The sequence below is a fragment of the Myotis lucifugus genome, unplaced genomic scaffold (genome assembly GCF_000147115.1).
Source record: "Myotis lucifugus unplaced genomic scaffold, Myoluc2.0 scaffold_190, whole genome shotgun sequence".
NCBI classification, from domain to species: Eukaryota; Metazoa; Chordata; class Mammalia; order Chiroptera; family Vespertilionidae; genus Myotis; species Myotis lucifugus.
Window position 1 is genome coordinate 1,228,144 of NW_005871238.1, and position 23,977 is coordinate 1,252,120.

Sequence of the window (23,977 nt, forward strand, 5' to 3'; positions counted from 1 at the left end):
GATGAACTCCTTTAGCTTTTCCTTATCTGTGAAGCTCTTTATCTGACCTTTAATTCTGAATGATAGCTTTCTGGATAAAGTAATCTTAGTTGTAGGTTCTTGGCATTCATCACTTTGAATATTTCTTGCCACTCCCTTCTGGTCTGCATGGTTTCTGTTGAGAAATCAGCTGACAGTTGTATGGGTACTCCCTTGTAGGTAACTAACTGTTTTCTTGCTGCTTTTAAGATTCTCTCTTTGTCTTTAGCCCTTGGCATTTTAATTATGATGTGTCTTGGTGTGGTCCTCTTTGGATTCCTTTTGTTTGGGGTTCTCTGCGCTTCCTGGACTTGTAAGTCTATTTCTTTCATCAGGTAAGGGAAGTTTTCTGTCATTATTTCTTCAAATAGGCTTTCAATATCTTCCTCTCTCTCTTTTTCTAGCACCCCGATAATTCGGATGTTGGTACATTTGAAGTTGTTGCAGAGGCTCCTTACACTATCTTTATATTTTTGGATTCTTTTTTCATTTTGCTTTTCCGGATAGGTGTTTTTTGCTTCTTCATATTTCAGATCTTTGACTTGATTCTTGGGATCCTCTCGTCTGCTGTTGGATCTCTGTATATTATTCTTTATTTCAGTCAGTGTATGTTTAGTTTCTGACTGGTCCTTTTCCATTTTTTTGGCATTCTCATTAAGATCCTTGAAGGTCTCACTAAGTTCCTCGGAGGTTCGTAGAAGATTCTTGAGTAACCTTATAACTGTGGTTCTGAACTCTATGTCCTCCATTAGTTTGCTTTCTTCCATTTCTTTCATTTGTGACATGTTTCTTTGTCTTCGCATTTTTGGCTGACTGCGAGGAGCCACTGTCTGTGCTGGAGACACCCTTATGTGTGTGGGTCCACCCAGAAGGGGCTACAGCAATATCAACAGATTTCTCCTCTTTGTATATCATGTTTTTGTTGTTTATTTATTAATCAATTTATATATTATTTTCATATACATCTTACTGATTTTCTTTCATCCTGACACTTCTATTATAGAGAAAGGGCAAATAGTGATATTAAAATATTTCTTCTAATTAATTTCCTTTCAATGTGCACAAATCCGTGCACCGGGCCACTAGTTTTACAAATAAAAAAAACTAAGGCTAAGAGACCAGGAATATGTTACCCTTCCCAGATTTCTTTATACCAAGCTACTCTTGAAGGGTAGAATTAGTTCTACTTCATTTTTTAAAATAATGTTATAATAACTCTACGATGTGGATATTGCTTCTAAGTCAATGAATAGTTGAGAGGCCAGGATTCCAGAAAGAAAAGATATGTAGAAATGGTAGCCTGACACCCACTTCTTTGCAGTTTCCTCAGAGAACTGTACTTCATATTTGTAGTCTTTGACCAAAAGACTAAATAAAAATGAGCAGAGCATGTGGCAGTTTCCATACACTTGAGGGCTACACCCTAGGTGAAGGGTAAAGTAGAAGTAAATTAGCTTTCACATAGACTGAAACCAGCTTTGATTTAGCTTAATTCTCACTTATATCAATATGACCTTGCCCTTAGTCTAACTACCCACCAGGAGGCAAAATAAAATCTTCTCTAGAGGAAGATAATATAATACAGAACCTCAAGTAATCTTTTTTTTTTTTCATAGAGAATAGGAGTAGGCAAACTACAGTCTACTGGCCATGAGTCCACCAACAGTTTTTGCAGAACCTGAAAGTTTTAATATTTTTGAATGGTTGACAAAGCCAAAAGAAGAATAACATTTTGTGATATAAAAGTTACAAAAATTCAAATTTCAGTGACCATAAATACAATTTTTAAAAACCGTAACCACACTCATTCACTTACATATTACCTATAGTTGCAGTAGAGACATATGGTCCATATATCCTAAATTAGTCTATTCAGTCCCTCCAGAAAAAGTTTGAGGACTCTTAATATAGAGTGTCCAGAATGCAATAAAAATTTACCAAACATACCAAAAGAAAGACCGAAGGTCTAAAAATCACGAAGAAAAAAAAAATTACTCAATAGAAACAAGGCTATACAAAAATTGCTGTATTAAAGTTATCAGATATAATCTGTACTAATAAAAGGATAATATGCTAATTAGACTGGGAGACCTTCCAGACGTCCTTCCAGACAAAGCCATGGTGGCAGGGCTGAGACAGAGGTGATTAGGGGCGATCAGGCCAGGAGGGGAGGGCAGTTGGGGGCGATCAGGCCAGTGGCGGGGGTGGGGGAGTTGGGGGTGATCAAGCCAGCAGGGGGGGCAGTTGGGGGCGAGCAGGCCGGCAGGCAGAGTGATTAGGAGCGATCAGGTAGGCAGGCAGGTGAGCGGTTAGGAGCCAGTGGTCCTGGATTGCAAGAGGGATGTCCGACTGCCAGTTTAGGCCCAGTGGGATCGGGCCTAAAACAGCAGTCGGACATCCCCCGAGGGGTCCCAGATTGGAGAGGGTGCAGGCCGAGCTGAGCCCCGCCCCCTGCACAAATTTTATGCACCGGGCCACTAGTGTTAAGATAAATAGGTTGTGACAGATGCACCCAAAGGTGACTCTCAGCAAGTCACATCCATGTAGAATCCTCTCCTCCTGAGTGTGGCAGAACTGTGACTTGCCTCTACTCAATAGAAGGCAGCAAAGATAATGGGATGTCTCTCCCATGCTCACATTATATTATACAAAAAACAATCCATCTTAGCAGACAGGACCAAGAGATTCCCCCCCACCCCCCACCCCCCTGGCTTTAAAGAAGAAAGCTGGCATGTTTTGAGAGGGCTTGTAAGAGGGCTGTGTGGCAAGGAATGTAGTCTAGTTCTAGGACTGAAAGCAATCTCTGTTGACAGCCAGTTAGAAAATATAATCTCAGTCCTATAACCACAAGGAACTAAATCTGCCAACAACCACCTGAGTTTGGAAGAGGGCTTCAAGCTCCTCTTCTGTGAGGCTCTGAGCAGAGGACCCATGTAAGCCAAGGCCAGGGTACCTGACCCATGAAAATTGTAATACAATAAATGTGTGTTGTTTTAAGATTTTCAATTGTGGTGATCTACTTTATATAAGAAAAGGACTGAAATATGCTATATATTTTTAAATTTTGGTGATTGGTTATGAAGCAACAGGTGATTATAATTTTTATTGTATTGAAGAAAATAGATGACAAATTATAGAACCACAACTGAGAATTGGGGAAAAAAATGTATTTTTAAAATACAGTAAAAACATCAGAAGTCAAAATCACAATAACTGAAATTAAGCACTTAAAATGTTTTAACAGCACATTAGGAACAACTAGAGGTAAAGGCCAGGTTTGGGGGAGGGCTGAATGGAGGAGGGGAAAGGAGGAGAAAATGGGGAATATTTGTAATAGTGTCAACAATAAAAAAATCAGTGAATTAAAAGCATCTCAGTAGAAATATCTGAACTGAAATACAAAGAGGAAAACATTGCAGAATATGTAAAAGAGCAGACAGACCCCAGTGGAAAGGTCTAGCATACGTGTATTTGGAGTTCTGGGTGGATAGAATAAATAGAAAGCATCAGAATCAGTATATGAATAAACAATTGCCACAGTTTTCCAAACCTGAGGAAAACCAAGACACAGATTCAAAAACCACTCTGAATTACAAAGCAGGATATATAGACATACATTCCACACAAATGCATGTAAGCATATCATGTAAAATGGCTTAAAAATAAAGATTTAAAAGTGTCTTAAAAGTAGAGAAAAAAAGATGCATTATTTTCAAGAAATAATAATAACATTTTAAACTGACTTCTTAGTGGCAATAATGGGAAACAGAAATCAATGAAATGACATCTTCAAAGTGCTGAAAGAAAAGAATTGCCAAACTAGAATTCTATACTCAGGGAAAATATCTTTTATTAAGAAAGGCAAAACAAAAACAGTTTCAAACACAGAAAAAAATGAAAGAATTCACTACCAGCAGACCTGCAGTAAAGAAATATGTAATGGAGTTGTCCAGGTAAAAGGAAAATTCATCTTAGATGAAAACAAAAATTTTAAATAATTAAAATGAATAAAAAAGAAAAAAGAAATACACAAGCAAATGTAAATTAATATTATACTTAATTAATATTATTCAATAATTAATGAGTGTCTTGTGATTTTAAAAATATTTATAGAATTAAAATAAACAACAATAATAACATTAGAGTAAGACAAATGTAATGTGAGATACTTTTATTGTACCATTTCATCTTTCTCTTAAAATGTAACTATAAAATAACCATTAAAATGATATATGAGTAACAAATGGAGAGGAAAATATAAAATAATTGATTACTTTAAAACAAGACAAAAAGATGAAAGAAAATGTACACACACATAAAAGAAAAAAAATAGAAAACAAATCCCAACATGGTATATTTAAACCCAAGTATATCAGTAATTTCATTAAATTTAAAATGTCCATTTTATTATATGTAAAACAAGAATCCAATTAGTAGATAAAGATTGTCAGACTGGATAAGAAAACAAAATCTGTTTATAGGGACACACCTTACTTATCAGCAAGATGGAAAAGAGTGGAAAATACTAGTATATCATGCAACCACTAACCAAAAGAAATGTATGGCTTTACTAGTATGTTAATAAGATTTCAATTTTAAAGAATTTATTGAGGCTATTTTGTGACCTAACATATAATCTAGCCTGAAGAATGTTTCATATATACTTGAAAAGAATGTATATTCTGCTTTTTATGTGTGTTTTCCATAAATGTCAGGTCAAGTTGGTTGATACTATATTTCAAGCATTCTGTCTCCTTACAGATTCTCTGTCTAGTTGTTTTATATATTACTGAAACATATTTCTTGAACTCCAGCTATAAGATGAATTGTCAATTTCTCCTTTCAATTCTGTCATTTTTACTTCATGGACCTTGGGGCTCCATTGTAAGGTTCATATACATTTATAATTTTATATCTTCCTAATATATGGGCTCTTTTATCATAATTAAGTATTTTCCCTGTTTCTAGTAATATCCCTTGTCTGAAAGTTTATTTTGTATAATATTAATATAGCCACTTCAGATCTCTTATGGCTATTGCTTGCATGGTATACCTATTTATAAACTTTTACTTTCAAAGTATCAAAAATAGAAGACAACTCCCAATTGTCTTTGATTTTAAAGTATATATCCTGTAGACAGCATATAGTTTGATCTTGCTTTTTAAAATCCAATCTGACAATTTTCCCTTTTTGATCAGAAGATCTAATGCATTCACTTTACTATAATTGATGATGTGATTGGATTAATGTTTTCCATTTTGCTCTTTGTTTTCTGTTTCATGTCTCATTCCATTGTTTCCTTTTTTACTGCTTTCTTTTCTGTTAAAAGATACTTTTATTGTACCATATTCATCTTTCTCTTGATTTTATAGACAAAAATTTTAGCAGTTGTTTTATGTATATTTAAATTATCACAATCTAGTTCAGGTTTATACTGATTTTACTTCAATGAAAATAACAACTTTACCCAATATGACACCATTTCCTTCTCTCTCCTGGTGTTATCATATATATTACATCATCATTTTTTATAAATAAAAAAATACAGTGTTTTAATTACATAACTGCTTTAAACAATGTTATGTTTTGTTAAAAAATTAAGGAAAGAAAATACACTCCTATTATCCTCATATGTTACGTAAGTAGCATATTTTATTTTCTTCATTCTTTCTTGTGGATCTGAGTTAAAAAATTAAGGAAAGAAAATACACTCCTATTATCCTCATATGTTACGTAAGTAGCATATTTTATTTTCTTCATTCTTTCTTGTGGATCATAATTTCCTTTCAGCCTGAAAAACTTCATCTTGTATTTCTAGTATGGTAGCTCAGCTCATAACAAATTCTTTCAATCTCTGTTTATCTGAATACACCTTTATTTGCCTTCATTTCTTGAAGGATATTGTTGCTGACTATAGAACTTTTTGTTAAAACATTTTATTTTTATTTTGCCAATTTAAATTTTTTCGCTGTATTCTAGCTTCAATTTCCTTCTGCTAAGAAGTCAGCTGTTAATTATTTTGTTTTTTCTCTGTACATGATAAGTCAATTTTCTCTAGTTGTTTCCAAGATTTTATCTTTGTATTTGGCTTTCAGCAGTTTGATTCTGATGGGTCTACATAGGGCTCTCTTTGCATTTATCCTACTCAAGATGCACTGAGCTTGTTGGATCTACTAAGTTAATGTTTTTCATTGAAGTTGAAAACTTTTCAGCTATTATTTATTCATTTTTTCTGCCCCTTTATTTCTCTTTTCCTGGGAATCCCAATATACTTATGTTGAAAAACTTACTTTGTCCTACAGGTCTCTGAGTGTCTTCATTATTTTTTTGTGTCTCTGTTCTTCAGACTGGATGATTTCTATTGACTAATTTTCAAGCTCACTGATTCTTTCTTCTATCTCAAATCTTCTGTTGATATCACCATTTCAGCTACCATAATTTTCAACTCTAGAATTTGCTTCTTTTTTATAGTTTCTATTTCTCTTTTGAGATTCTCTATTTGCAGGGCCAGTGCCATCATATTTTCCTTTTTGAACATAGTGTCCTGTAATTCTTTCAGTATATTTATAAAATCTGCTTTTGTGACTGTTTATTAAAGCCAATATTCAGCCTGTTCAGAACCAACTTCTATGAACTGCTTTTTTCCCTGAGTTTGGGTCACACTTTTGTTTCTTTACATGACTTTTAATATTGGGTCAATAACTGACTATATGGTAGCAACTCCGGAAAATTTATATTTTTCAAATGTCATCATTGTTCTTGTACTTTTTAAATTGCTTTTTTCAACTTAATGCGGAACCTGCTGTGTATGGATGCTGATGTCTGCTCAGTTTCCCAATTGTTTTTATTGCTTAGCCTGGCTTCCCAGGAGTTTCCCTCTGACTCCACAGCTTAGTGGTTAGCCAAGGCTTTAGCAGAGATGGTATGTAAACATGTAGAGCCCATAAGGTTTGACGCTGTGCTGATCAACCTGTGTGCAGACTGTGGGATGCACTCAAAGCTCCGGCCAGTTCTCACTCAGCTCTCCCTTAGCCAAGTGTTCTCAGGTCTCCCTTGTGCATTCGTGGTCTCTATGCAGCCAGAAATGTGTGGGGAGCTTATCTCAGCCGTCCTACAGCTCTCTTGTCTCCAGGACCTTCCAGTTAAATTCATGGCTTATTTGCTGCTTGGCCAGAACCAGGACAACATCAGAGAGGCAGAACTGTGGGTTTTCTCTCTCCCTTTCCAATGGGCTCTGCCACACTGAGCCAGCAGAGCTGCAGGTTTTTGCCCAAGCACCACTGCAAATATAGACTGACTTCTCTGGCACAACAGCTGCCGGTAAACACCGCCAACCCTGAGCTGAATGTTTCTACCCACTGCACTGTGGGTGGGAGAGGGTGTGGGAGCTATGATGGCGGCACCCCAAGACTAAAAGGCTACAGACTCTTGCTTGTTACCTTATGCTCTAGCAATTTTCTGAACATAAATTTTTCTTAATTTGTTATCTCCTTTCAGTCAATTTCTGGTACCCTGAAATTGGTGTATAATAAATATATCCTTTATTTCTCTACCTTTTTTTTCCAGAAGGACCTTGAAAATGTGTGTAGGAATATATTCTAAATTTGTTAGAGGAGGAAGAAATATATTGTTCAGATAGAGGCAACACTTAACCAGATGTGTGCACGTAACCAGAGATTCCGGGCTTTAATGTATCTGCTCAAGGATATGAGAGTAGCTCTGACAGTCTGCTCAGTTGGTTAATTAAAGTATGGACTCAACAGTTAAGAGGGTCTGCTCCCTGCAGCCACTGATTGAATTGGGAAGGGGTAGAGGAAACCCACAGTTCTGCCTCTCTGATGTGGTCTTGGTTCTGGCCATGCAGCAAATAAGCCATAAATTTAACTGGGAGATCCTGAAGATAAGAGAGCTGTAGAAAGGCTGAGACGAGGCCATTGAATTGATTAAATGGGGAGTGACATGGGTAACAGCAGTAATCAGAATTGCTTGCTCTCAGAGCTCTTCAGTGCACCCAATTGAACATGGCCTTGGTAAGACTGAAATAGAAAGGCAACTGAATCTGTATAACAGTAATGATACATTTTTTAAAATCTCTAGGTCTTGACTTGAGTCACACCCCATGGAGAATCATGGTCCCTCACCTAATGCCTAGCCTAGAGCCAGTTCACATTCCCAGAACTCCTTAAATGGCCATGTCCCACTGAGGATTTAGTCTGTGGCTTTGCCACAAAGACATATTATAAATTTTCTTCGTAGGCTCTCTTAAAGGAACCTTCACTTATTTGATGGACACTACCTCTGATCTGACATTCATCCTCTCCATGGTAAATAACATAGATACAATGTACTCAATGAGAGTCCATTTTTAATAGAGATTGAGAATTATAATATGTATATGTGGCAATGTCAACGGGTCTGTCCTCACAGACACACGACTACCCCTTTGTTTAAGGGCTCTAGTCAGAGAACTGTCAGAGGCAGCAATGATTCTCCATTATGGTGAATCAAGTCAGAACTGTGTCATGACCCCATGGAGGATCACAGTGCAGAATCCTCAGATTTCAGTAAAAGAACAACACCAAAACTTTGAGAAATGGCACCTAAATTACTTCTGAGTCGTGAAAAAAGCAGGTCACTTGACCATGTGTCCTAGATGCCTACTGTGAATTGGTCTGACAGGTACCAGCAAGCCCAAATCATCTCCATGTCTACCACCCTCGTTCCAGCTCCTACGGGGTTTCTACTGGAGTGCTGCAGCCACCTTTTAATTGACCTTTCTGCTTCCAAACTTGCTCTTCTCCAATTCACTTTCTGCATTTTAGTACAACATTTTGAAAAGCACATCTGATTGTGCACAATCTCATCCTCTATTACCTTCTAATTTCATCTCTTCCTTGGATTCTCAAGGTGCCATTTGGCTTTCTTTCCGTTCTTGCTTAAGTTATTATCATTAATGTATCAAGTCCTTCACTCGTGTTTTTTCCTCTCTGCCTTAAATTCTCTTCCTGAAATTCTCCTAGTTGACTCATATTTATCTTAAAGATCCAAGCTCAAACATCATTCCTCAGAAAAAACATTTAGATTTATCAGACTAGCAAAACGGGCCCCCTTTTATTATTTGCACTCACAAGAGTTTTATTCTTGTAGTATTTGTTTTTGTTTGTAATAATGTATTTATTTATGAAATCATTTGTTTGAAAACTATATGGTGTGCTGGCTGTGCAATGCACAAGGACGCCTAAAAGAAGAGTAATGGATGAAATCCAGCCCACAGACCACTGACAGGTCATACAGTGTGGTATGGAGCTCTATTTATCCATATGAAGAGATGCCCTTTTACTAACTGCAAAAAAATATGTTGCTTACTCACCAAATGGTATGCACATCTACCTAAAGGAGGTTCCTTTTCCTAATTTGCACAAAGATACCCAATGGATTTGCTATAGCTCTACATGCTCCTTCCTTGATAAACCCTGTGAGAGCAATCACCATTTTAGTTTCTACCATGCAAGCTGCTCTTGAGAGTGAGTAACCAAAGACAAAGTTTTGTTCTACTAAATGCCCAAGTTCCTAATCAGGCCCCTGGGATATAGCCTCAAGCGATTTCTCTGACGCTTGTTGTACCCTGGAGTAATTCTCAAGGAGAAGTCCCTAGAGTTCTGGATCAAATGGATCCTGTGCTCTTTCAGAAATAAACAGACAGAGTTCCTGAAATGAGGGTTTCAAGAGGTCTCAACTCTGAAGGAAGAGCCTCTCAGACCAGAATAGTCGATGATCTAAACCTTGGGTTGGTCACCACACCCTGAGCTTCCTTCTGGCACTCTGGATATGCCAAACTGCTAGCTTGAGGTTTTCAGTTTCTCCCTTCTAAGCCTCTTAGAGAGAGTCCTATCTTGTTCTTCTTCTCCTTTTTTTTTTTAAGTTTTGATGCACCGGCAATTCAGATAATTAACACACATTTATCATAGACGCTTTGGAAAATTCAGGAGACAGTGGAAATTTACTCATAATTATGCAAAATCATGCACTGCTGTATGTACACTTAGATGATATCCATTTAGCATTTTTAAAATATCTTCCTAACGAAGGCATATCAACTTCTGTGTACCAGGGCTACATGCATCAGTGTCTCAATTGAGATAGAAAGAATATTTCCAACCCCTATTGAGTTATTTCAAGAGCAAGGCCAAAGTAAAGAGGCTGGGTTCCTGAGTCAGCTCTGCCATGAACTAAATGTGTGACACTAGGCAACTCCTTTGTCCTTTTCTGGAATTAAGTTTCATCACACTCCTAGAACATATTTTTGAGTGGTAGATGTATTAATACTTTAAAGAATGAAACCATGAAATGCAAAAAAAAGAGCTATTCACCAAAAAGTCAGGTTAAGGATTAGAAAACCATATTAATTATCTGTGTCCCTTCTTACTGATAATGGCTTGGCAATATTTATTTCATTCATCATGTCTTCCTGTGCTGTTCATTTATGTCCTTTTTCCTCTGGCAGTCTCTCAATTTCTGCAACTTAATGAACTTTATCGACTTGATCCTTTCCCGTCTACATGTATGCCAGATTTTCTCTTTCCTTTGAGTGTTTCATATGCTTCATTTGCCTGAAAATAAAATGAATAAGAACTTCGGATGACAGGACACAGATTATGAACAGATTTTTAACGTTGTCAGTAGCCAGGGATAAAATAAGACCATAGACTACAAGTTAAGACCATACCCACCAAACTGAAAAAAATCCAGGGTATCTTAGATATAGTACAATGGAAACTCCAGTTTCTTACTGGAGAGAGAATATGTTGATACAATCATTTTGGAAAACATGTTGACATTACCTGCTAAAGTGAGCATGTTTTATGAACCAGCAATTTTTTCATTAGATATGTAACCCAGAAAAACGAAAGAGACACATGCAAGAGGTTTAAAACAGCTTTGTTTATAGTAGAAAAATAAAACTGAAATAAACCAAATGTTCTTCAAAAGCAGAAAGAATATTTAAATTGAAGTCAATGCTCATGATGAAGTATTTTAGAGCATTAAATGAATTTATTATAAAGCCGGGATAGGCAAACTACATCCATAGGCCAACTACCTGTTTTTATAAACAACTATTTATTGATTACCCATTTGTTTATGGGGTATATGTTTATATACTGTTTATGGCTGCTTTTGCACTATTTCAGCAGAGTTGATTAGTTGCAACAGAGACTGTGTGGCCTGCAAACACTAGAATGTTTTGTAATGTTTCTTCCAATTAACACTATCATGAACACTTTTTTTGAGGTGTAATATTAAAATTTTTATTGCAAAATGTTATACATGAAAAAGAGCGTATAAAAATGTACATGTTAAGAAAAAAACAAAAGTATCTCATGCCCAGGCTAAGAAATAGTACAGCACCATAAATCTAGAAACCTCATATATCCTCCTTTCAAATATTTCAAATATATGACAAATATCACTATCATCAATTTTAAGTTAAAGCATTTGCATGTTTTTTAAAAAACAGATTACCCCTAAACAATATATTATTTATTATTGCCTTCTTTTGAACATTATATAAATGGGATACATACATACACATGTGTGTGTGTGTGTGTGTGTGTGTGTGTCTGTGTGTTTTCTTTCAGCAGTATGATTTTGAATTTTCTCCATGTTTATTTCTAGAAATGTAAGTATTCCCTTTAATCTGTAACAGGAGTCAGCAACCCAGGTACATGCCCTTGACCAGTAAGCAAATCCTTCCGTGAGTGGGCTGATGCTCTAATCACTGAACACACCAGCCAGGGTGGTAAGTAATTTTTTAATAGAAACATAATCATTTAATAGAAGTTTAAAAATGTATTGAGATTTAAAAAATGTATTCAGATAAAGTTGTCCATAATATTTTGTGTCTGAAATTATGTCCCTTTATTAACTTATAATACAGTTTATTTATGTTTTCACTTGCTTTTCTTGGTCAGTATCACTAACACTTTACCTAAAGTTTATAAACTTTTACATTTGTGGATCTTCTCTATCTTTACCTCTCTTTTACATATCATTAGCATATGTTTCATCATTATTCATTATTGTTTTTTCCCTTCTACTTTCTTTATCTTGTTTTGATAACTTCTTAGGATGGATGCTCAACTTATAACTTTTTAGCCTCTTTTTAAAATAACAAACAAGCACTTTATTTATTTTTTTTTTTTTATAATTTCCCCAGTTTATTTTGAAGTCTTCTCTAACATGTAGCCATATGAGTTTTAGATTAGTTATCCGAAAGGACATAGAAGTTACCTATAAATTAAGCACTGAAGAATACGTATCACCACATCAATATTTAAGCATTCCAACTTAAAATTTTCCAACTCTTACTAACCACAGATAAAGCAGCTAACAAGTGTCCTTCTTTCTGGATATAATTGTGGCTCAACTGGGACAAATAAGCTGACTCCCTTATGCTACAAGCTAGACAGAAACTAGGAAGGATTGTTATTCCATAAACCTTTCTCTTTCCTACAAGCACAGGGTGTGAACGAACATGCTCATGGGGCTTATGAGCCCCGAGGGAGGGCCCCTACCGCCCGTGGAAGGGAGTGGCCGGGGACAGGGCGCTCCTTCTCATGTCGTCCGGACTCGGGGAAGGAGGAGGCAGGAGACTTACGAGGCTCACATGCTGACGGAGGGATAGGTTGTTCTACGGTTTCGTCTGAAACTGGAGCCAAGTGGGAGGCCCCACTGGTGTAAGAACACTTCGTGTGCCCCATAAACTGTCTGAGTCAAAGATATTTATTCTTTTGCCAAACACAACCACTGATTTCCATCTACAATTATTTTTAAGGTAAGAAACAGCAGGTGGATGCAAATACCAGCACTGGCCTTGAGCTACGGACGTGACCCTCGGCTGGGACGCGGGGCCAGGCACCAGCGGGCTCAGGGACGGACGCACTAGTGGGCCTTCTCCAGGAAGGCCCTGCAGCACCTCAGACACTGCTGGTACACGGTTTCAAAGTCGGACTCATTCCCGTAATAGGGGTCTTCAATAATGAGCTGTTTCTGAGGATCGTAGCTCCCAAGTAGTTCAATCTTAGCTTTGCTGTTATTGACTTGATGACTTTTTCTAGTCAAGTCTCTCAGATTGCTCTCATCCATACACAGCATATAATCGAATGTGACAAAATCTTTAGTAACCTGCCGGGCAACGTGATTCATGGGAACACCATGCTTCTTCATGCAATTCTGCCCTCGATAATCAGGAGGGTTTCCTACTTCGTACGTGGAGGTCGCTGCACTGTCTATCCTCCACTTATCTGAGACGTTTTGATCAGTTACAAGTTTTCTGAAAACTGCCTCAGCAATGGGTGATCGACAGATGTTACCCAGACACACGAACAGCACCGACTTGGGTGCCTGCTCAGCCATCTTCGCGCCCAAACAAGCACTTTAAATTATAAACTTCCTTCTAATAATGTTCTAAATACATTGTGTACTTTTTATTACTGTGAATCTTTTATTACTGTTTAGTTCTAAATATTTCATAATATCCATTATAAGTTCCTCTTTGAACTATCAGTTAGATTATCAAACACTTGCAATTTTTCAAGTTATCATTTTTGGTGACAATTTCTAACTTAGTCACACTGTGGCCTCAGAATGTGGTCTATATTTTAAGAAAATACAGTTCTAAGAAATTTTTGAGACCAACTTCATAAACCATACGGATGGCCATTTTTCTTTTAATGACCCAGGTATACTTGAAAAGAATGGTTTACCTCAAACTTTTACATCATATTGCTCAAACTTTCTGTACCTTTACTTCAAGTTCTAGGACTAGTCTTCCAAATCCCTTGATTCATGAAGTTTTGAACTGGGTCTTTGTGATATTGAATCTTAGCTCTGGAGAGTGTTCACCATAGATCAGGGCAGTCTCAGATGCAAGAGAAGGTATTGACCTTCTCTTTAACTTTCAGCCCTGAGATCCTCAATGAAGAAAGTCAACCAGACAGAAGTAAGAGAGTTTGATTTTCAAGGTCTCTCCAACTTCTGAGAACATCAACTCAACATTCTTTGTGGTGTTTCTTGCCTTGTATATCTTAACTCTGGCTGGCAATGTCATTATGGTGACTATTACCTGTATTGAGCATCACCTCCACATCCCCATGTAATTCTTTCTAAGTGTCTTCTCCACATCAGGGACTTTCTACTCCCTGGTCATTATCTCCCACATGCTTGCCAGTCTCATAGGCCTGAGCCAATCCATCTCTCTGGAGGGCTGTGGGGCTCAGCTCTTTTTCTTCCTTGGTTTTGCTATCACGAACTGCCTTCTGCTAGCACTAATGGGGCATGACCGCTACGTGGCCATTGCAACCCACTGTCGTTAGTCATCATCATGAACTGGAGGGTCTGTGCCATGACACCCTCAGTCTGTGCCACAGGGTTCTGGCTGTGGCTATTTTCAATCTACCCTTTTGCAACACATGGATGGAGTATTTCTTCTGTGGTGTTCGACCTGTGCTGGATTTGGCCTGTGCTACTCCAATCACCAATGATATCCTGACCTTAATTATCAGCCTCTTGGCCATCACAGTTCCTGCCACCTTCCTCTTTGTCTCTTATGTCCTCATTATTTCCACCATTCTCAAGATTGCCTCAGTGGAAAGCTGGAAGAAGAGCATTAGTACCTGTACCTCACACCTCATATGGCTGTGTCTCCATTGCCTACTTCAAGCCCAAGTCAGAAAACACCAAAGGTCAAGATCAGATAATCTCAGGGATCTACTCTGTCACAACACCTTTACTGAATCCTGTTGTGTGTAGTATGAGAAACAAATATGTTCAGGATGCTCTGTACAGAGTGGTGGCTAGGGAATCCCTTTCCTAAGATGAAATTCCTACCCAAATAGGCATTCATGTCTTCCAAACGAAAGCTTTAGGTAAAGTTACAAAGCCCGGTTTTCAAGAGCTTGGTGAAGTCTCATACATTATAATCAGGGCCGGGGCAAAAGTGAAGCTGGGGTAGCCTCTAATAATTCACTCTCACTTCCTCAATTGTTTTGTTAACAAAATACGGATCTGAAGACAAACACCCATAGACCTTATTCCAGGAGATGGTGACAAGGTCAGAGTGTGAGCTAGTGTTCATCTGAAGCTTACATTTAAAGTGACGGGTCCACTTTGCTGAAGTATAAATCACATTAAAATTGCAACTTCACTGAATCTTCTTTTAACATAAACTCAAAGTTTGAACAAGTGGTTACTAGAAAGGAAATTGTGCAAAAATCTAATTGCCTTGTGTTTTAATAAGATAAGCAAAGCAAAAATATAGATATGTTTTAGGAAATGGGTTTAGAATGAACTAAAAAACCTTCTAGAGAGAACATTTTCAAACAACCCACTGCAAGTCTCCTGTCACATGGGGATTCCAGAGGAAAGGGAATTAGGGAGTAGGCATGGGGATAAGGGGAGTTAGTGGAGCTCTGGCCATGTGAATACAGCTCACATGACTTGGTCTGAATCTTTGCTTCTGCTGGCTGAGGATAAGCCACATGAAGAAGTCCTTGTAGGGCTAAAAGAAATGTCTCCCTCATGGACATGACCCCCTGTGGCCATCTTTGTTGGCATCCATTGAGATTATTCTGGTCTTGTCATGTTATTAATTAATGTGGTCTCTGAACTTCATCTTCCTTGTGACTGCTCTAAGAGCACTTGCCTTCTTTCAGATACTTCTTGAGGTCACTTGTACATTCAGCTGCATCTGTGACTCCGTAATGGAGAGAGCTATCGACCGAGATGCTTCATTTACCCTTTTCTGCTCCACCATGATTTAGGCCTTTCATAAGAGTCTCTTCTGGAAACTGAGAGGCATACCCCTTTGCTTTTATCAGCTTCCTCTGCCTTTCTTACAGCGGTATTTAGCTCGGAGGTGTTAGATTAGGCCTTCTATATCCAACTATCTGTACTGTCTTCTCCACAATGCTCATGCCTTATTTATGTATTTATGTATTTATTTATGTATTTATTTGATTTGGCAGAAGACCTAAATTCTTCAAACTCTATATTTTATATTATGCATATAATCCCATGCAAAGTACTTTAGTAATTAGGTTTTCTATATATATAATCACTCTTTATAAACTAAAAGAAGCTTTCCTCTGTAGAAAAAATTACTAAGGTTAAAAAATAGTTCAGCTTTTAAGACAAATGTCTTACCTATGAGCTAAGCTTGGGAATTGTTTAAAGCCAAAAGAGGAGGAGATCAGTAGGTTGTAAGCGTAAATACGGAAGTGTGTGGCTGGACCTAGAGGTTCTCCAACCTCAAAAGAGCGACAAAGAGAGGAAAGAGAGATGACACTGGGAGAGGAAAAGTAAAAAGTATAAAAACTATGAGAGGATGTGTCTTGCCTCTTGGTTTCCAAGAAAGAACAATTATTATTTGGGTTGAATGTTACCAATATGGCAAGCACAATGACTCACAATTGACCATTAATTTTGGCAGTTTTGACTCACAAAAACGTCCTTTCTTGAATGTGATTTTATTTCTTTAATGTGACCTTTCTTCCTTTCTTTCATTCGTCCACCCACCTCCCTCTCCCTTGCATGTCCACTCCCTTGATCATTGAGCCCTTAGGACATCAGATTCTGGTCAGCATCAAACTGTCTTAAGAACAAAGCCTCATGTGTGTTAACCGCTGAAACAGAGATTTGGTCAAGCAAGAGACAACATCTTGACTTCAGTTGTGTGTCACCCGCAGGCTCATGAAAGCAGAATGACCTGTAGACCACACCCTCATGATACCAGGCAGAACAATGACATGGCTGGCATCCTTCCCCTGGCCCTAATCAATCAATAGAGCCCAACCCTAACTCCTTTAGCCACTATGATTAACTTTTCCCCTATAGAACCCAAACCCTGAAAGCCATTAGGGAGCCAGGTCTTTGAGCATTAGCTTACCTGTGACTCCCAGCTTGGAACCACTTTCTCAACTAATAAACCTCTACTTTCTCTCCTGCAAACTCCTATTTGCAACTTGTTGGGCTTTGATGCTCACAGGTAAATGGACCCTTTCAGTGTGGTAACAATTTTGGCACCTAATATAGGGCTCCCTTTTGCCCGTGGGTTGGGAAACCCCAGCCCAGGGCTTGCCTCCAGGCCCCTGCCTGCCAGCTACCTGACCTGTTGTCTCAGAGGCAGAGACTGGACTGTGGCTCATGACTGGGCGCCCCCGACTTACAGTGCATTTGTTTGCAGCATAATAAACAAAGTATGCTTATTATGGTTTTGGAAATCAAGGATTTCTTCTGTAAGGTTTTGTGAGTGATAAAGCCCCAAATAACCACCTTCTCCTGGGCTCCAGGAAACCTGAATGGGAACAGGGAGAGAAACAGTTCCTGAGAAATCTTAGCTAGTTTGTTTGATCTCATGGGGAAACCCAGCAAGAAAGGTTATTTGTCTAGGTTCCCTCTTCCAGACTCGGGGAAACTTGGCGGGAACCAAGAGGAAGAAATCTTGTAAATTTGTTTTGCTAGTGTCTCTCTCTCTCTCTCTCTCTCTCTCTCTCTCTCTCTCTCTCTCTCTCTCTCTCTCTCTCTCTCTCTCTCTCTCTCTCTCCCAGAATCGTGGAAACTTGGTGGAACCAAGAGGTCTTGTTTATTAGTTTGCTTATTTGTTATTTGTCTGAGTCTCATGTTCTGGGAATGGGGCCAATCTGACAGCATTTCAGCAAACCTGGAAGGAGTTGGCAGCAGAAGCTTGTCCCAGCCTAATTCGAGGCAGCTGTTTGTCTCATAGCCACCAAACTGAGTGGGCCTCCTGTTTGTCTCCTCTGAGTAAATAATACTCAGGGTATGAGACGTAGCACAAGTTTAGGCCAAACAAGCTTTCCTGCTCTCTTGTCTACTGTGTCTGACTTGTTGCTGTTCAACTCGTAGAATTTACAACTCTCTACTCACTAGCAACTATCTAATCCTAGAACTTATCCAACATGGCTCGAGCTAAAATAAGTAAATGTTTTGGTTCTAGGCCTTAATGATATGGGTAACTCCACATCTGTAACTCAGTGTAGCCCCCAGGGCTATATATTACAGAACTGGGAAACATTTAGCTATGGGACCATGAAAAGAAAAGGAATGATTTTTGTATGCAGACTGGCATGACCACAGTATTCCTTAGACTCAGAGGAACACTCGCCAGAGGATAAACACAGCTAGAGATCTCATATCTCCAGGCATCCATGTTAATGTATCAGAACAGACCTCTTCAGAGAAAATGTAAAAATTTGGTACAAAAGACAGTGAAATCAACTGAGCCTATTCTGTTGGAAATGAAGCAACTGATTTCAGCATCAGTTTTTGCCACCTCACCTACCCCCTACCCCCTATTGGGAATAACAAAGTTGCAGTGCAGGCAACACCCCCTTCCCTTCTGTGGGTATTCCAAAACTATAAATACAGGAATGGCTTCCCCTTTCCATACCAAAAGGGGTACCCAATTTGGTCAGGAAACTTCCCCAATCCAGGCATGGCAATAACCTTCAAGACAGATGCCAATAAGAGAGCAGAATGCAAATGGCCACCCCGGCAAGAATGCTTTGGGTATACACTTCTTTCTCCTCCTCACACCTCATTAGATGGAGAAATACTGTGCTGCATACAGAGAGGAAAGTCTCTTTAAGAATGGGAAGTCTCTTTGCTTCTATCTTTACTTCTCATAGACCAGCCTGGATAGACATTCAGCATGTACTACTCTCCTGACTGCTGAAGAAGACAAACCATTTTAGAAAAAGCTAGACAGGAGGCTAATCATTTACACCACGCATGTCAAACTCGCGACCCACAACAAATATTTTTGCGGCCCAGCCAATATAACAGTATGTAAGGAACATTTTAATAAAAATTTCTTAACTTAATTTTTACAATATCCTGTTATACATAATCTCTCTCTATAAAACCCTAAGTGACCATTACAGAACGACTAGAAAAACCGGAACAACCGGTAGACCAGTCACTATGATGAGCACTGATCACCAGGGGGCAGACACTCAACACAGGAGCTGTCCCCTGATAGTCAGTGCGCTCCCACAGCAGGAGCACCACTCAGCTGACTGACCTGTCCCAGTGGTCCACTCCCTCAGTAGTCCTGCAGGTCCAATTTCCAGAGAACAGGCCAGGCACCGACAGACCAGCGCTGCTGGCACCATCCTGACAGTGCTGCCGACCTCCTGGAAGTCAGCCTCGGGCATCGCGGCCACTTCCCCACCCTAGATGCTCCGCAAGGAAGAAAGGATATAAAAGCGGCCACCAGGAGGCTCCCGACAACCAGCGTGAACATCAGCGGGATGGATCCGGATCCCAGGCCAGCAAGAGCATTCCACCGCCTGCCCGGAGGGCTGATCATATCCTGCCCTCCCAACCCCGTTCGGGACCTCACCCATGCACAAATTCGTGCACCGGGACTCTAGTTACTAATAACAAACTACAACATTTGCTAATGACTGATTACTATAATCGTGTTGCATTCATTTCCCTTATGGGCCTTATGCACAGGCGCCCCATTTCTCTCCACTAATACTAGCAGCGAATATTTTAGCAGTTGATTGCCACGTCATTAGTCTTGCATTGACTTTTTTGTTGTGTGCAACAGGAAATATTTCACTTTTGAAGAACATGAAAAATAGGTTTATTTGCGTTATGCTTATTAATTTGTGCAGTTATTCAGTATCTGGTAAGTTAATGTTCAAGAAAAAATATTAATTTTTATTAAAATGTTCTATTATTTTATGTTAACAATGACTCATTTATTTCAGCCCTTTGTATTCAGCATGTCTCTATCGAAATAAACCTGTTTCTATAAAAATTGAAGCTTTTGGTTTTTTTGTGACCCACATAAACTTAAACCTTATTTATTTGGCCTGTGTTAGCCTTTGAGTTTGACATGCTTGATCTACACAATAAAAACCCTCAATATTTGATTAGGGCTGAAGCCTCTATAGCCATTCCTACAATTGACCCCTGATGGAACGCTAATGATGATACTTAACAAAACTTGAACATTATAGGGTTGTGTTCTGGCCTAAGAAGGGAGTACCTAAACAAACAAAAACTTTCAGTAAAGTTCAAATGCTCAACCACTGAGCTGAGAAAAACCCTTCGGAATTCTCGGAGTGGATTTGTGCAGCCTACCGTTAGTACACTGACCTAGAGTCCACTGCTCCTGAAAACGTAATGGTCATTACCATGACCTTCATAACTCAGATTGCATCAGATATCCATAGGGAACTTCAAAAGGTTGAGGGTGCTTATGGGATGCCAACTCCACAATCGGTAGACATTTCTTTCAGGGTCTTCAAGAGCCAAAACCAGGCTTCAAAGAGGGAAAAAAGGCAAGAAATAAAGCTACATGCCTAAATGCTGGCTATGGCTCTGAAACCAGGAAGACATGAGATGACAAACAAGGTCAGACCTGCCCCCCAACCTAAAGTGTTCAACTCTAGAGGATGCCCCAAACCAGGTCCAAATCGGCGTGCCCATTGCAAACAGGAAGGACACTGGGAAAAGAATCGCCCGATTCTGAGCCAGGGTCCAGGACACTCGAAATCCAATGGAAATGCACTGCAAACACACCAGACTGCAGACAGTGTCCGGGAATGCTGAGTTCCAGGGGCTCCAGTAAAAGCAACAGCTCTTTTAACGTCAACCACATGGAACCCCAGATCACCTTAGAAGTGAAAAACCAATTTATTGACTTCTTAATCAACACAGCAGCCACTTACTCTGTGTTAAATACACGATTAACAGAACGATCACAGGAAAGGATGCTAATAATGGGGGCCTTAGGGAAGGCCCGGCAAAAGCTGTTCCTCCAAACATTGAACTTCAAAATGGGAGAAACATGTACCTAAGGCAGAGCTTCCTAGATGTGCCTGAGTGCCCGATTCCACTCCTAGGATGAGATTTACGGACCAAACTGAATGCAAGGGTAATCTTTGCCCTTGACTGAATAGACATTAAAAAATTTTCCAGAAAATGCCTGTGCTTTACAGGTGGCCTTATTAAGCTCTGGGAGCAAGACCATCCCTAAGAAAATCCCAGGTATTATCTTGAGAGTAGTTAACTTTGAAGGTTTGAGCCTAAGGCAGGCCAAGACAAGTCAAGACAGCTGTCCCAGTGCAGATCCACCTACAGGAAAAGGCCATTATTTCTCATTTGAAACAAGAGCTAAAAGAATAAGCAAAGAAAGGAATTTAGCCCTTGACAATGGCATTCTCCTTGTACAGAAGCCAGGCCCGAATGAGTATTGATTTGTTCAGACTTACAAGCTATAAGCCAAATAGTAGAGGACATATATCTGGTGATCCCCAAACCTTACAGATGACTAATCACCTTATCTGGGGTGTTTTGCTGGCTTACAGTATTGGTTTTGAAAGATGCTTTCTTCTGTATACACTTCAGTCCTGTATCACAGGAATGTTTTTGCCTTTGAATGGGAAGACCCAACCTCCAATACAAAAACAAAACAAAAACCCTTTTTGCTGGATAGTGCTTCCTCAGGGATTTAAAAACTCCCCCACCCTATTTGGGAAAATTTTAGCTAGAGCCTTGAGAGACTGTAACTGGCTAAAGGAACTCTATATGTTGATGACACTTTTATTGCCAGCCTAGATGAGGGGGCCTGTAACAAGAACACCATGTTAACTCTGAACTTTCTAGCTGATCTGAGATACAAAGTCTCCCAGAAAAAGGCTCAAATATCCCAGCCCAATGTAAGTACTTGGGATTTGAGATCACCCAAGGACAGAGAAGTTTACTCCCAGACAGGAGGGACCCTACCTTTCAGGTAGCCATAGCAGCCACCCGTCATCAATTAAGATTTTGCAGGATACGGATCCCCAACTTTAAACTGATTGAAAAACTGCTTTATGCGGCTTTAAAGTGAACAGACCTAGAGTCCCTAGACTGGAACTCCTCCTCCTCCTCCTCCTCCTCCTCCTCCTCTTCTTTTTCCTTAATGTTTTTATTGACTTTACAACAGAGTAAGGCAGAGGGAGAGAAACAGTGATTGGTTGCCTCCCACATGAACCTGCAACCTGGGTATGTGTCCTGACCAGGAATCAAACCAGCGACCTTTTGGTACACAGATGATGCTCAACCACTGAGCCACACTGGCCAGGACCCAAAAGGCCTTCCTAACTATTAAAGAGAAACTCATGACTGCTCCTGCTCTGGGCCTCCCCTTCCTAAGAAAGCCATTTGTGCTTTACCATACTCTACAACCTTTTATTTAATATGTTATTTTTCAGTTTTTACTGAATCTTACCTTCCTCTTCCTGTGAGCTGTAAAAAAATTCTTTCCATTTATTTTAATTAACTTTATATCTTTACAACTTTGAGAAGTGTACACATTCTCATTAAGATAAATAACCATATATCCTTTATTACCAAACTCTAATCTACCCATATTAGATAAAAGTTTTTAATTATTTTAATGGCTCAAATTTTAGAGATAGAGCCTTTCCAAGTTTTGAAACCAAAATTAAATTATTTCTTTAATGTATACAGCAAATGGTTCATCTAGGCTTTTAAAGAATACATTCCCCGTATTAAAGCCATGCTGTTTTCTCCCATATGTGATGCTCAATGTATCTATACTTTATTATTGAAGCCAACATTTACCCCCACCCACTGCAACACACAGCACAGCATCCTTCCCATGAGACTTTGCTGTACATATTTGAACTGTGACCATTCTCCTTGGGGCTCTTGTATTCTGCATGTCTTGTGAGCAGAGGCACTGATTGCTATTGCTCCGGATGGTTATTGCAAGAATATTTGTATAGTTAACAGCCTTAGAAGACAGAGATGGTGTCTTCCTCTGAAGCAAAGAATAGGCACGTTTAATGAACATTACAGCAGATTCAAGTTCCCCAGAGTCAGAGCCCCACGTTTCTAATGCAAGTCACTGCACATTAAGATGTTTCCAGGCTCCCTTTGTGTTCTTCTGTAAGAACTGGTGCAAATGACAATGCTATTGCTGTGAGTAATAATGCCTCTTGTCTCAGACCCAGGAGTGTCATGCCTTCTGCCTGAGCTTGTGAAAAAGTGGAAGGCAAAATTGTAAGCCTGCAAGTTAGGTAAATCTCAGGCACTTCACAGTTCTTGACGATGGCTTTATTCCCATTTTCTTAATTCTCTAAATGTGGTTCTTCCAGAATATACAGAGTGGAGGTTTCATTCTTACTCTGCATAGTAAGGTCAATGTCTTTCTCACATTCAAGGTAAATACTGGAGATTTATATTTTCCAGAGATATTTGCAGAACTGAAGGGAAATGCTAGTAGAAAATAAAAGAATTAAGAAATATTTTATATACGAAGCAGAGAGACTTTCTTCCCAGTCTCCTTTTCCTCCTTTGACTCTTACAATCCTGCAACAAGGTGTTCAGAAATTAGAAAGAATATTAGAGAAATGCTGCATATATATTTTTTATATATATACCTGCATATATATATATCTACATATATATGTATCTACATATATATATATATGTGTGTGTGTGTGTGTGTGTGTGTGTGTGTGTGTATATATGTGATCCTTTAAGAGATAAAGGAATAGAGTGCATCAATAAAATAAAAACAGGCTTCAATAACAATAAATATTTTTAAAAAGACAATTTATTTAATTAATAAATTCAAAGATTGGAAGAGAATGTTGAGGAAATCTTCCAGAAAATGTAGTAAAGAAGAAAACAGTTAGATAATAAAAGAGAGAAAATAGAAAATGTCAGGATTGATAGAAGTTTAATGTCCAACAAATATGAGTTCCAAAATGAATAGAGAAAATAAAAGAGAGAAAACATCAATAAAAAATATATTTCAAAATATGGAAGATCATGAATTTCCAGATTGAGTGACTAGCACACTGTGGGGAAAAAAGTGTTTACACATTGAAGAGTATCATCTTGTAATACCCAAAC

The 23,977-nt window shown here is 38.8% G+C and overlaps 2 pseudogenes; one reads left to right on the forward strand and one right to left on the reverse strand.

The window, feature by feature from the left end:
- Positions 1-12,778: 12,778 nt before the first annotated feature.
- LOC102438228 lies at positions 12,779-13,441 on the reverse strand (annotated as a pseudogene).
- A 553-nt stretch (positions 13,442-13,994) lies between these two features.
- On the forward strand, positions 13,995-14,891 carry LOC106698507 (annotated as a pseudogene).
- Positions 14,892-23,977: the final 9,086 nt, after the last annotated feature.